This window comes from Canis aureus, chromosome 33, assembly GCF_053574225.1.
Source record: "Canis aureus isolate CA01 chromosome 33, VMU_Caureus_v.1.0, whole genome shotgun sequence".
Classification (NCBI taxonomy): Eukaryota; Metazoa; Chordata; class Mammalia; order Carnivora; family Canidae; genus Canis; species Canis aureus.
In genome coordinates, this window is record NC_135643.1 from 157075 (window position 1) to 169409 (window position 12335).

A 12335-nucleotide genomic window follows, 5' to 3' on the forward strand; every position below is an offset into this window, starting at 1 on the left:
TATCTACAGAACTTTACATCCGAACTCAACCGAATACACATTCTTCTCAAGTGCATATGGAACTTTATCCAGAATAGAAGACATACAGGGTCACAAATTGGGTCTGAACTGATAACAAAAGATTGGGATTGTCCCCTGCATATTCTCAGACCACAATGCCTTGAAATTAGAAGTAAATCACAACAAGAAGCTTGGAAGGACTTCAAACACGTGGAGGTTATAAAATACCATAGACTTTCTTCAGAGAGTTGGAACAAATCATCTTAAGATTTGTGTGGAATCAGAAAAGACCCCGAATAGCCAGGGGAATTTTAAAAAACAAAACCATAGCTGGGGGCATCACAATGCCAGATTTCACGTTGTACCACAAAGCTATGGTCAACAAGACAGTGTGGTACTGGCACAAAAACAGACACATAGATCAATGGAACATAAGAGAGAATCCAGAAGTGGACCCTCAACTTTATGGTCAACTAGTATTCAACAAAGGAGGAAAGACTATCCAGTGGAAAAAAGACAGTCTACTTAATAAATGTTGTTGGCAAAATTGGACATCCACATGCTGAAGCATGAAACTAGACAACTCACTTGTACCATAAAAAAGTTAAATTCAAAATGGATGAAAGCTCTTAATGTGGGACAAGATTCCATCAAAATCCTAGAGGAGAACACAGGCAAAACAGTTTTTGAACTTGGCCCCAGTAATTTCTTGCAAGATTCATCCATGGAGGCAAGAGAAACAAAAGCAAAAGGAACTATTGGGACATCATAAAAAAAGAAGGTTTTGCACAGCAGAAGAAAGAGTCAACAAAACTAAAAGACAACGGACATTATGGGAGAAGATATTTGCAGATGATGTATCAGATAAAGGGCTAATTTCCAAATCTACAAAGAAATTATTAAACTCAGCAGCAAAGAAACAAACAGGGGATCCCTGGGTGGCTCAGCGGTTTAGCGCCTGCCTTTGGCCCAGGCCATGATCCTGGAGTCCCGGGATCAAGTCCCGCATCGGGCTCCCGGCATGGAGCCTGCTTCTCCCTCTGCCTGTGTCTCTGCCTCTCTCTCTCTCTCTCTCTCTCTCTCTCTGTCTATAATAAATAAATAAATAAATAAATTAATTAATTAATTAAACTTTTAAAAAATAAAATTAAATTAAAAAAAAAACAAAGAAACAAACAATCCAATCATGAAACAGCCCAAAGACATGAACAGAAGTCTCACAGAGGGAGACATAGACATGGCCAACAAGCACATGAGGAAATGCTCCCGATCACTTGCCATCAGGGAAATACAAATCAAAACCACAATGAGATCCCACCTCACACCAGTGAGAATTGGGAAAATTAACAAAGCAGGAAAATACAAATTTTGGAGAGGATGTGGAGAAAGGGGAACCCTCCTGCACTGTTGGTGGGAATGTGAATTGGTGTAGCCACTCTGGAAAACAGTATGAAGGTTCCACAAAGAGTAAAAATAGATCTGCCCTATGACCCAGCAATTGCACTGCTGGGGATTTTCCCAAGATACAGATGCAGGGAAATGCTAGGACACATGCACTCCGATGTTTATAGCAGCAATGTCCACAAAAGCCAAATTATTGAAGGAACTCATGGCCGCCGCATGGGATGAATGGATCCACCCACATTTCGACCACTCGGATGGAAGATAAGATCAAGGAAGGGCACTGGGTGGCTCAGTCAGTGAGGCTCCTGCTTTCTGGTTAGGCCATGATTCCTTGGACCTTGCTTTGAGACCTCCATTGGACTCCCAGCACACTGGGGAGCCTGCTTCGCCCTCTCCCCCTGCAGCTCACCCTGCTTATTCTCTTTCCCTCTCTCCAAGAATTTAAAAACTTCCTTAAAAGTGTTTGTAAAATATCAAGTAAACCTCGGATTGGTCTTTGGATCCACAAGGAGAACCTTGATGCCTCCACAGAGCAGGTTGGGAGACTACCATAGTTGTCGCTGGAGAGCGACTGTCAGCCCAGGATCACATAGATCTCTTGATTTCCATTAGGAGGGCTTCATGTCGGAGTGTTCCTGTGAAGAGACAAATGAGTCAAAGGGAGCCACTTGTGGGTTACGTTACCTAGACCCGAACCCTAACCTTAAACAAACCTTATCCTGATATCGAAACCAAATGCTAACCCGATCTAGGACAAGAACCCTAACCCTAAACCTAACGCTAACCCTAACCCGAATGCTAATCGGAATTCTAACCCCAACCAGAACACGAACACTCACCCAACGCTAACCTTCCAGAACTTGGACCTGAAGCCAAAATTGAAACCTAACTCTACCCAAAAACCATAACCCTAATCGCTAAGCTAAACAGTAACTCTTACACTCACCCTAAACACTAACCCTAACCCTAAACATAAACCTAACCCTACACCGTAAAACTAACCCTAACCCCAATCCAAATGCTAGCCCTAACCCTAAGCATAGTTCAATTTGGAACTTAGATGTGACATGCCATTGTGTTGGATGTATCCTGTTGTTCAGATCCCAGTCACAAAACACCTCGGGGTGACACAGGAATATTTATGCCACAGGTCATTATCGCTGGGAGCCATGGTGAAGGCTATGACCCCCAGAGCCCAGAAGGAGGCACCTCAGACTCATTCAAAATAGAACAGGACACATTTGGAGGGTTTGACAACAGAAGATGACCATGTATGCATTTTGGAGCATTCCCACCCCATCATGGTGCCCCCATTGAAATGAGGCCGGAGGTAAAGTGATCATTGTAATATTCTGTTGCTGGAACCGAGACCACTTTCAAGTGGTACTCCACCCCAAAACTCACCTCCACATGTCAATGCACCATCCTTAAAATTGCGCCTCAGATACACAGGGCACCAGCTCACATGCATTACAAAGATCATCAATAGACCCCTGATGATGTCCCAAGGTAGGAGATTCTGCCTCTTCTATCACCGTGCAGGGTGGGAACCTGGGGACTATGTGAGAGACATGGTGGGTTAGATAGGTCACAGATCTGGGAAAGCAAGCACAGAAAGAAAGGTCTGAATTCAGCTCCGTCTCCAGAAAAGTAAGACCTTCCTTACATTTTCAGAGAGTTGTGGCTATGGCATTTTTGACTCCTGATGTACAGTTAAGGAGATGGCATGGGGTAAGCAGTCATCTGCTAAGAAGGGGGTCTGGATAGGTCTGACTGAAGGGAGGGGCCCAAGGGCTGGAATCTTGAAAAAGTGATGTCACTTCCTTGGAGACAAGAGTGTAGTGGATTTAGAACTCTGGTAACCAGGATGCTGCATTGAAGAATGTCCTTCTTTCCAGCGCACTTAACTAGAGAACAAGATGTTCTGTTGCTGTTGCCCTACTTTCAGTGGCTCTGGGCAAAAGAGAGTCCAGACAGAGAGATGTTCATGTCGCTATGGACGTCAGCTCGGCCCTCTTCACCGAAGCTTCTGGTTATATGCGGGAAACCTCAACAGGTACTACAAGGCACCTGGGGAAGCCACTGGAGAGCAGGTCACACTGTAATCTCAGCTGAGGGGGCTCGAACCTCCTTCAGGCTCATTGTGTGTGTGCCTGTTTGTGTATGTAAGAGTGTGTTTGTGTGAGACTGTGTGTGTGTGTGTGTGTGTGTGTGTGTGTGTTTGTGTGCTTGTCTGTGTGGAGATGGGACAGCAGAAAGGAACATGCCCTTCCTGGGCAGAAACCAGCTGCCATGGTTTGGAAGCCTGTCACATCTTTGGTGTTCAGACCCCAGGCCATAGCAGGCAAGATGAGAAGGTGAGCGCTGAGGGCCAAGCTCAACTACGAGTATGTAAGTCATGAGCGCAAGAGTCTCTTTCATCTGACTTCTCCTTGGCAGATGTCTCTTCAGGTGCCCCTGTGATGTGAAGCGGAGAACATGATTTAAAAAGGGGATGTCCCTTTGGGTGTTGTGCAGGGGGTACCCTAATGTCTCCTGGCCCTGCACATACGGGGCACTGTATTTGCAGAGCTGCACCCAGAATATCTTGGAGGAGATGTTCTGGGGCTTCAGCATATCAAACTCCCTAGACAATGATCGGGTGCACAAGGCAAACAAGGAGCAGTGCTGTTCTGAGGTGAGAATGGGAAGAGGGTTCTCCACAGAGAGATGGTCCCCACACAAACATGGAGAGAAACCTGGGGCCCTCCCTTAGTGTTTCCACATGACTGCCTCATAGGCCAAACCGCAAAGAGACCTGAACCTCCACTCCTAACCTCCAGCGATGTCTGAGGTGATAAGACACTGTTCCCCTAGGTTGGAATGGTGCAGAATAGATTTAATGTTTTTGAGGAGCGGGGGCAGTTTGCTTGTTTCACTCAGAGCAATGAGTGTCTTTGCGTTTCACTACCATTTTCCTTATTTCACCCACGTGCCCCAAATATCCTGTGTAGAACCCAGCACCTCTGTCGTTAAACAAGGTCTGCAGACCACACAAAACATCACACTGAAGACGGTGACTTAGACAAAAGGAAGGGTGAGATGAAGCCATTCTCCATGCTTATCTCTAAGGTGTCATGTGCCAGAATACATCAGATCGTTGTAGGCCAAATAGGTCATGAGCTGTGTCCTTAGAGGGCCTTGCAGTACTCCATCAATGGGGCCGTTGTCACAGTGATTCAGCTTTTCAAGGCCCTGGGCACTTGACATGATGCCATTCTCTTGCATGTCTGCCGAGCTGCAAGGAGCAACTTGTGTGACCCCAGAGACTGTTTAAGTTGCTTGATCTGCCATCACCTGGAAACCCAGTTTGGGTGGAAACCCTTTGATGCATCAAATTTCTCGCACTGGATTCAGACCATCCGAGGTTTACTTGATATTTTACAAACACTTTTAAGGAAGTTTTTTAAATTCTTGGAGAGAGGGAAAGAGAATAAGCAGGGTGAGCTGCAGGGGGAGAGGGCAAAAAAACCAGGTCCCTGGGATCATGGCCTGACCTGAGAGCAGGGGCCTCACTGACTGAGCCACCCAGTGCCCTTCCTTGATCTTATCATCCGTCCGCGTGGTCAAAATGTGGGTGGATCCATTCATCCCATGCGGCGGCCATGAAGATGTCACATCTAACCAACTGTGGACATGCGTGCCTACGACAGGTCGAGTGATTGACTGTCTGACTCTCTGACTAGACTTGAGACCGAGACAGTGTATCTACTGTATTCTTTCAATGATGTTAGTGCTTCGAAATGTGGCTGCAATCCTAGGCGCTTTATCTCTATTCTTGGAGAAAGGAATCCCAACCAGCACTTTCCATCTACTGAGTGGACCATGAGCTGCTCTGTCTTCCCCACGGACCGCTGCTCTGGACACATGAAGGACAAGGAGCAGGGCCAGTTAGATGGAATCCCAGAAGTCTTTTGCAAAGAGGAAAACGGCCTGCTTTCCACGTGCTTCTGTACACCGAGGTTGCCACAGGCCCATGAGGCTTGATGTGGAGAGCTTCTTCGCTGGCGAGAGACAGCTGCTCCACAGGAAGATGCCCAGCAGCCCTTTGAACAGGGCCACACAGCAGAGAAGTCTAGGCCATGTTTTCTGTCAGGATTGCCCACAGTAGCCCCATGATGTTCGTCCTCTTCACAGCCCTTCTCAGAGGAGGAAAAGGAAGCTCAGAGAGGTGCAGTGACATTCCCAAAACATGCCGGTAGTAGAGGCGAGCCTCAGGCCCTGTGCTGTGTATGGGGTGGTCAGTCACCTGTAGAGTTGCTGGCCCAGGACCCTTTGGGCTGTGCTGAACACCTGGTAGACACGGAAAATGACTTCATTTTCTGAGAGACTCCTTTCCTGCCGGATCGCAGAAGGGACTGTACAAAAGTATCCATTCTGCCTTCGCGGAGTGTCCGCATGGTCCAGGCCTCACCCGGAGTCAGGGTGGATGGTTCCTTTCCACCCCAGAGACACAAGGAGGAGCACTGTAGTCAGCTTCCAAACCACGGGCCACTGGGAAGAACAGGGTCTGGCGCTCAGCCCAGAGACACCCATCCCCTCGGGAAGTTGTGCAGGAAAAAAGGACTTTAGGGCCCACACAGAAAAGGGTTCTATGCTTCAAAATACCATTAGTTGGTTGGGACGCAGGACAGAGCATTGGCAACTTCAACACATTCCAGTAGCTGAGCATCACCCGCATTTCTCTCAACTCAGAGCTTTTATGAAGACCAGTATTCCATGGAGTCATCCGTAAACATCCCACTGCAGATAGAACACAGAGGGTTAGTACCTCAAATGCTGCTCAAGATCCCACAGATTGGGCCTGAGAAGAGACCAAAGCATGGACTCCGTGGCATTTCCCCTAAGCTGATGTACCTTGGTCTGTTCCTGACCTAGGGAGGAAGGATCAGGGAGAGCACCTTCTTCGGCAGGCCCCAGGGAACCTAGGGCCTGTTCTTCCTAGTCTGTTTTCTTGGCTTGCCCTGATCATCTGTGGGTCCTGACTTTCCCCATGAATGGGACTTGTTCTCAGTCCAGACCGGCCATGCTTGTGGTCAGTGGGCTGATGCACCTGTGCTTCACAGGGGGAGATGGAGTAATTGAACCCTTGGAACAACTCATCCAAGATTTCCTGTGTGGATCTCTACACAAAAGGCAGAGCCAGCTACTTGGGTCAGGAGGCATCAGAGGACTTCCACCCAAATTGGGCTTCTAGGTTATGGCAGATCAAACAACGTAAACAGTCTGTGGAGACACACAAGGTGCTGCTTGCAGCATGGCAGTCCTGGTAAGAGAATGGCATCATGTCAAGTGCCAATGGCGTTGAATGGCTGAATCACTGTGGCAGACGGCCCCATTGATGATAGAGTACTATGAGGACCTCTACGGACACAGCTCATGACCCGTTGGACCAACAAAGATCTGATGTGTTCTGGCACATGACACCTTAGAGATAAACATAGACAATGGCTTCATCCCACCCTTCCTTTTGTCTTAAATCACCGTCTTCATTGTGATCTTTTGTGAGGCCTGCAGAAGTTGTGCTAGGACAGTAGAGCTGCGTTCTACACAGGATCCCTGGGGCACGTGGGTGAAATCAAGAAAATGGTAGTGAAACGGAAAGACACTCATTGCTCTGAGTGAAAAAAACCAACCACCCCCACTCTTCAAAAACAGGAAATCTATTCTGCACCGTTCCAACCTAGGGGAACAGTGTCTGATCACCTAAGACATAGCCGAAGGTTAGGAGGGGAGGTTCATGTTCTCTTTGTGTTTGGGCCTGTGCGGCACTCGTGTGGAAACACTAAGGGAGGGCCCCAGGTTTCTCTCCATGTTTGCGTGGGGGCCATCTCTCTGTGGAGAACCCTCTTCCCATTCTCACCTCAGAACAGCACTGCTCCTTGTTTGCCTGGAGCACCCGATCATTGTCTAGGGAGTTAGAAGAGTTGAAGCCCCAGAACATCTCCTCCAAGATCTCCTGGGTGCAGCTCTGCAAATACAGTGCCCCGTATGTAACAGGGCCTAGAGACATTAGGGTACTCCCTGCACAACACAACAAGGAGACATCCCCTTTAGAAACCGCGTTCTCCGCTTCACATCACAGGGGCAGCTGAAGGGACATCTGGAAATGAGAAGCCACACGAAAGACACTCTTGCGCTCATGACTTACATACTTGAAGTTGAACTTGGCCCTCAGCACTCACCTTCTCATCTTGCCTACTATGACCTGGAGTCTGAACACCAAAGATGTGACAGGCTTCCAAACCGTGGCAGCTGGTTTCTGCCCAGGAAGGGCATGTTCCTCTCCTCTGTCCCCTCTAGACACACACACACACACACACACTCACACACACAGTCTCACACTAACACACCCTCTTACACATACACAAACGGACACACACCCAGTGGGGTGAAAGAGGTTCGAGCCCCCTCAGCTGAGATTACAGTGTGGCCTGCTCTCCAGTGGCTTCCCCCAGGTGCCTTGTGGTACCTGTTGAGGTCTCCTGCACATAACCAGAAGCTTCAGCGAAGGGGACCGAGTTGACGTCCATAGCGACATGAACATCTCTCTGTCTGGACTCTCTTAAGCTCAGAGCCACTGAAATTAGGTCAACCGCAAAAGAACATCTTGTTCTCTTGACCGGCTCCAGTTAAGTGAGTTGGAAAGAGGGACATTGTTCAACGCAGCGTCCTGGTTACCAGAGTTCTTCCTGGTTACCAGAGTTCTTAGAATGCTCTAAGGTGCAGACATGGTGATCTTCTGTAGTCAAACCGTCCAATTTTTCCAGTTCTATTTTGAATGAGACAGAGGTGCCTCCTTCTGGGCTCTGGGGGTCACAGCCTTCACCATGGCTCCCAGCGACAATGACTTGTGGCATAAATATCCCTGTGTCACCTCGAGGTGCCTCATGACTGGTTCCTGACCAACACAATACATCCAACTCAATGGCATGTCACATCTAATTTCCAAACTGATCTATGTTTCAGGTTAGGGTTAGGCCTCAGGATCAGGGTTAGGGTTAGGCTTCAGGGTTATAGTTAGGGTTAGGGGTAAGGGTTAGAGGTAGGGTTCAGGTTAGGGTGAGGGTTATCGTTAGGCTTCAGGGTTAGGGTTAGGGTAAGGGGTTAGGCTTAGGGTTAGGGTTAGGGTTAGTTCTCAGGGTTAGCGTTAGCGTTAGGCCTCAGGGTTAGGGGTGAGGTTTAGGCCTCAGGGTTACGGTTAGGGGTTAGGCTAAGGGATTAGGGTTAGAGGTTAAGCTTAGGGGTGAGGGTTAGCGTTAGGTTTTAGGTTTAGAGTGATGGTTAGGCCTGGGGTCAGTGTTAGGGTTAAGCCTAAGGGTTAGGGTTTTGGATTAGGCCTCAGGGTTAGGCCTCAGGTTTAAGCCACAGGGTTAGGGTTAGGGTTAGGCCTCAGGGTAAGTCCTCATGGTTAGGCCACAGGGTTAGGCCTTAGGGTTAGGTTTAGGCCTCAGGGTTAGGGTTAGGGTTAGGCTTCAGTGTTAGGGCTTCGGTTTATGCCTGAGGGTTAGGCCTAGAAGTTAGGTCTCAGTGTGAAGGGTTAGGGTTAGGTTTAAGACTCAGGATTAGGGTAAGGGTTAGGCCTCAGGGTTAGGCTTTAGGTTTAGGCCTCAGGCTTAGGCCTAGTGTTTAGGCCTCAGTGTTAGGGGTTAAGGTTAGGGTTAGGCCTCAGGGTTAGGGGTTAGGTTTAGGCCTCAGGGTTAGGCCTCAGGGCTAGGGTTAGGGTGAGCTTTGGGTTAGGGTTAGGGTTAGGGTCAGGGTCAGAATTAGGGTTCAGGTTGGATTAGGTATAGGGTTAGTGTCAGGGTAAATGTTAGAGTCAGGGTCAGGGTTAGGGTCATGGTTATGGTGAGGGTCAGGCTTAGGGTTAGGGTCAGTGTTAGGGTCAGGTCAGGGTTAGGATCAGGTTCTGGGTTAGGGTTAGGGTTAGGGTTAGGGTAAGACTTAGGCTTCAGGGTTAGGGTTAGGGCAGGGGCCCAGGGTTAGGATTAGGGTTTGGCCTGAGGGTTAGGGTTAGGGTGAGGCCTCAGGATTAGGGGTTAGGGTTAGGCCTCAACGTTAGGGTTTATTTATAGGCTTCCATGATAGGACTACGGGTTAGGCCTCAGGGTTAGGGGGTTAGGATTAGGGTTAAGGTTAGGGGTTAGGGTTAGGGCTCAGGGTTAGTGGTTAGTGTTAGGCTGAGGGGTTAGGGTTAGGTGTTACACCGAGGAGTTAGTGTAAGGGTTTAGGCCTTGGGGTCAGGGTTAGGGTTAAGGTAAGTGGTTAGGGTTAGTGTTAGTTTTTGCCCTCAGAGTTAGGGTTGTGGTTAGGCCTCAGGGTTAGGGGTTAGGGTTTGGCCTCATGGTTAGGTTTAGGGGTAGGCCAAGGGGTTAGGGTTAGGGGTTAGGCCAAGGGGTTAGGGTTAGGGGTTAGGCCAAGGGGTTAGGGTTAGAGGTTCAGCCTAGGGGTTAGTGTTAGGATTAGGGTTTATGTTTAGGGTTAGGGTTAGTCTTGGTGTCCATGTTAGGGTTACGCCTAAAGGTTAGGGTTTAGGTTTAGGCCTCAGGGTTAGGCCTCAGGGTTAAGGCTCTGGGTTAGGGTTAGCATTAGGCCTCAGGGTTAGGGGTTAGGGTTAATCCTCAGGGTTAGGGTTTAGGGTTTGGCCTCATGGTTAGGGTTACGGGTTAGCCCGAGGGAGTAGGGTTAGGAGTTAGGCCTAGGGGTTAGGGTTAGGATCAGGGTTTAAGGTTAGGGTTAGGGTTAGGCCTGGGGTCATTGTTAGCATTAGGTCTAAGGTTTAGGGTTTAGGTTTAGGCCACAGCGTTAGGCCTCAGGGTTAGACCTCAGGGTTAGGGTTAGGGTTAGGCCTCTGGCTTAGACCACAGGGTTAGGCCTCAGTGTTAGGCCTCAGGTTTCGGTCCAATGGTTAAGTTTAGGACTCAGGGTTAGTGTAAAGGTAGGACTCAGGGTTAGGGTTTAGATTTAGGCCTCATGTTGAGGTTTAGACCTCATGGTTAGGGTTAGAGTAAGACATCAGGGTTAGGGTTTAGGTTTAGGCCTCAGGGTTAGGACTAGGAGTTCGGCCTCAGGGTTAGGGTTTAGGGTTAGGGTTAGGGTTAGTCCTCCTGGTTAAGGGTGAGGCTTAGGCCACAGGGTTAGGCCTCAGGGTTAGGCCTCAGGGTTAAAGTTATGGTTAGGGTTAGGGTTAGGGCTAGGGTTAGGTCAGGTTCAGGGTTAGGGTTAGTGTTATGGTTAGGGTCAGGGTTAAACTTAGGGTCATGATCAGGTTTAGGGTCAGGGTCAGCATTTGGGTTAGGGTTAGGGTTAGGTTTAGGTTTCAGGGTTAGGGGTTAGGGTTAGGGTCAGGGTCAGGGTTAGGCCTCAGGGTTAGGGTCTGGGTTAGGTCTCAGGGTTAGGGTTAGGCTTAGGCCTCAGTTTAGGTCTCAGGGTTAGAACCCAGGGTTAGGCCTCAGGGTTAGGTTTAGGCCTCAGGGTTATGGTTAAGTTTGGGCCTCAGAGTCAGGTTTAGGTTTAGGCCTCAGATTTAGGCCTAGGGGTTAGGCCTCAGGGTTAGGGGTTAGGGTTAGGATTAGGCCTCAGGGTTAGGCGTTTGGGTTAAGCATCAGGGTAAGGACTCAGTGTGAGACCTCAGGCTTAGGGTTAGGCTGCAGGGTAGGCCTCAGGGTTAGGCCTCAGGGTTTGGCATCAGGGTTATGTTTAGGCCTCAGAGTTAGGGGTTAGGGTTAGACCTCATGGTTAGGGTTTCTGTTTAGGCTTCAGGGTTAGGCCGAGGGGTTAGGTTTAGGGTTCGGCCGAGTTAGAGTTAGGGTTAGAGTTAGGGTTAGGGTTAGACTCAGGGTTCGGGATTAGGGTTAGGCCTCAGGGTTAGAGGTTCGGGTTAGGTCGAGTGGTTAGGCTTAGGGGTTAGGCAGAGGAATTAGGGTTAGGGGTTAGGCCTGAGGTCATGGTTAGGGTTAAAGTAAGGTTTAGGGTTCGGCCGAGTTAGAGTTAGGGTTAGAGTTAGGGTTAGGGTTAGGGGTTAGGCTTGGGGTCATGGTTAGGGTTAAAGTAAGGTTTAGGGTTCTGCCAAGTTAGAGTTAGGGTTAGAGTTAGGGTTAGGGTTAGACTCAGTGTTCGGGATTAGGGTTAGGCCTCAGGGTTAGGGGTTCGGGTTAGGTCGAGTGGTTAGGCTTAGGGGTTAGGCAGAGGAATTGGGGTTAGGGGTTAGGCTTGGGGTCATTTTTAGGGTTAAAGTAAGGGGTTGGGGTTAGTGTTAGGGTTAGGCCTCAGGTTTAGGGTTAGGGTTAGGCCTCAGGGTTAGCGGTTAGTGTCAGGCCTCAGGATTAGGGGTTAGGTTAGGGCCTAATGGCTAGGGTTAGGGGTTAGGCCGAGGGGTTAGGGTTTGGGGTTAGGTGTAGGGGTTAGGATTAGGATTAGGGTTTAGGGTTAGGGTTAGGGTCAGGCATGGGGTCACTGTTATGGTTAGGCCTAAGGGTTAGGGTTTAGGTTTAGGCTTCAGGGTTAGGGTTAGTCTTAGGCCTCAGGGTTAGGCCAAATGGTTAGCCCACAGGATTAGGTTTCAGGTTAAGGCCCGAGGGTTAGGTTTCGGATTCAGGGTTAGGGTAAGGATTAGGACTCAGGGTTATGGGTTAGGTTTAGGCCTCAGGGGTAAGCCTAAGGTTTAGGCCTCAGGGTTAGGGTTTGGGTTAGTGTTAGGGTTAGGCCTCGGTGTTGGGGGTTAGGGCTCAGGGTTAGAGTTCGGGCTAGGCCTAGGGGTTAGGCCTCACGGTTAGGGGTTAGGGAAAGAGTTAGGGTAAGGTCTCGGTTTTTGGGGTTTGGCCTCAGGGTTAGAGTTAGGGTTAGGCCTCAGGGTTTGGCCTCAGGGTTAGTGGTTAGCCCTCAGGATTAGG

The 12335-nt window shown here is 49.1% G+C and overlaps 1 long non-coding RNA gene across 2 annotated transcripts; it reads right to left on the minus strand.

Moving 5' to 3' along the window:
• Positions 1–1080: 1080 nt before the first annotated feature.
• Positions 1081–8077, minus strand: LOC144304053 (uncharacterized). Of its 2 annotated transcripts, XR_013371043.1 has the most exons (5): positions 7916–8077; positions 7307–7414; positions 6052–6186; positions 2809–2962; positions 1081–2039 (listed from the first exon to the last, which is right to left on the minus strand). It is a non-coding gene; the product is annotated as an uncharacterized LOC144304053 (long non-coding RNA). The 2 variants fall into 2 exon arrangements; XR_013371042.1 differs by having other exon boundaries at positions 7307–8077.
• Positions 8078–12335: the final 4258 nt, after the last annotated feature.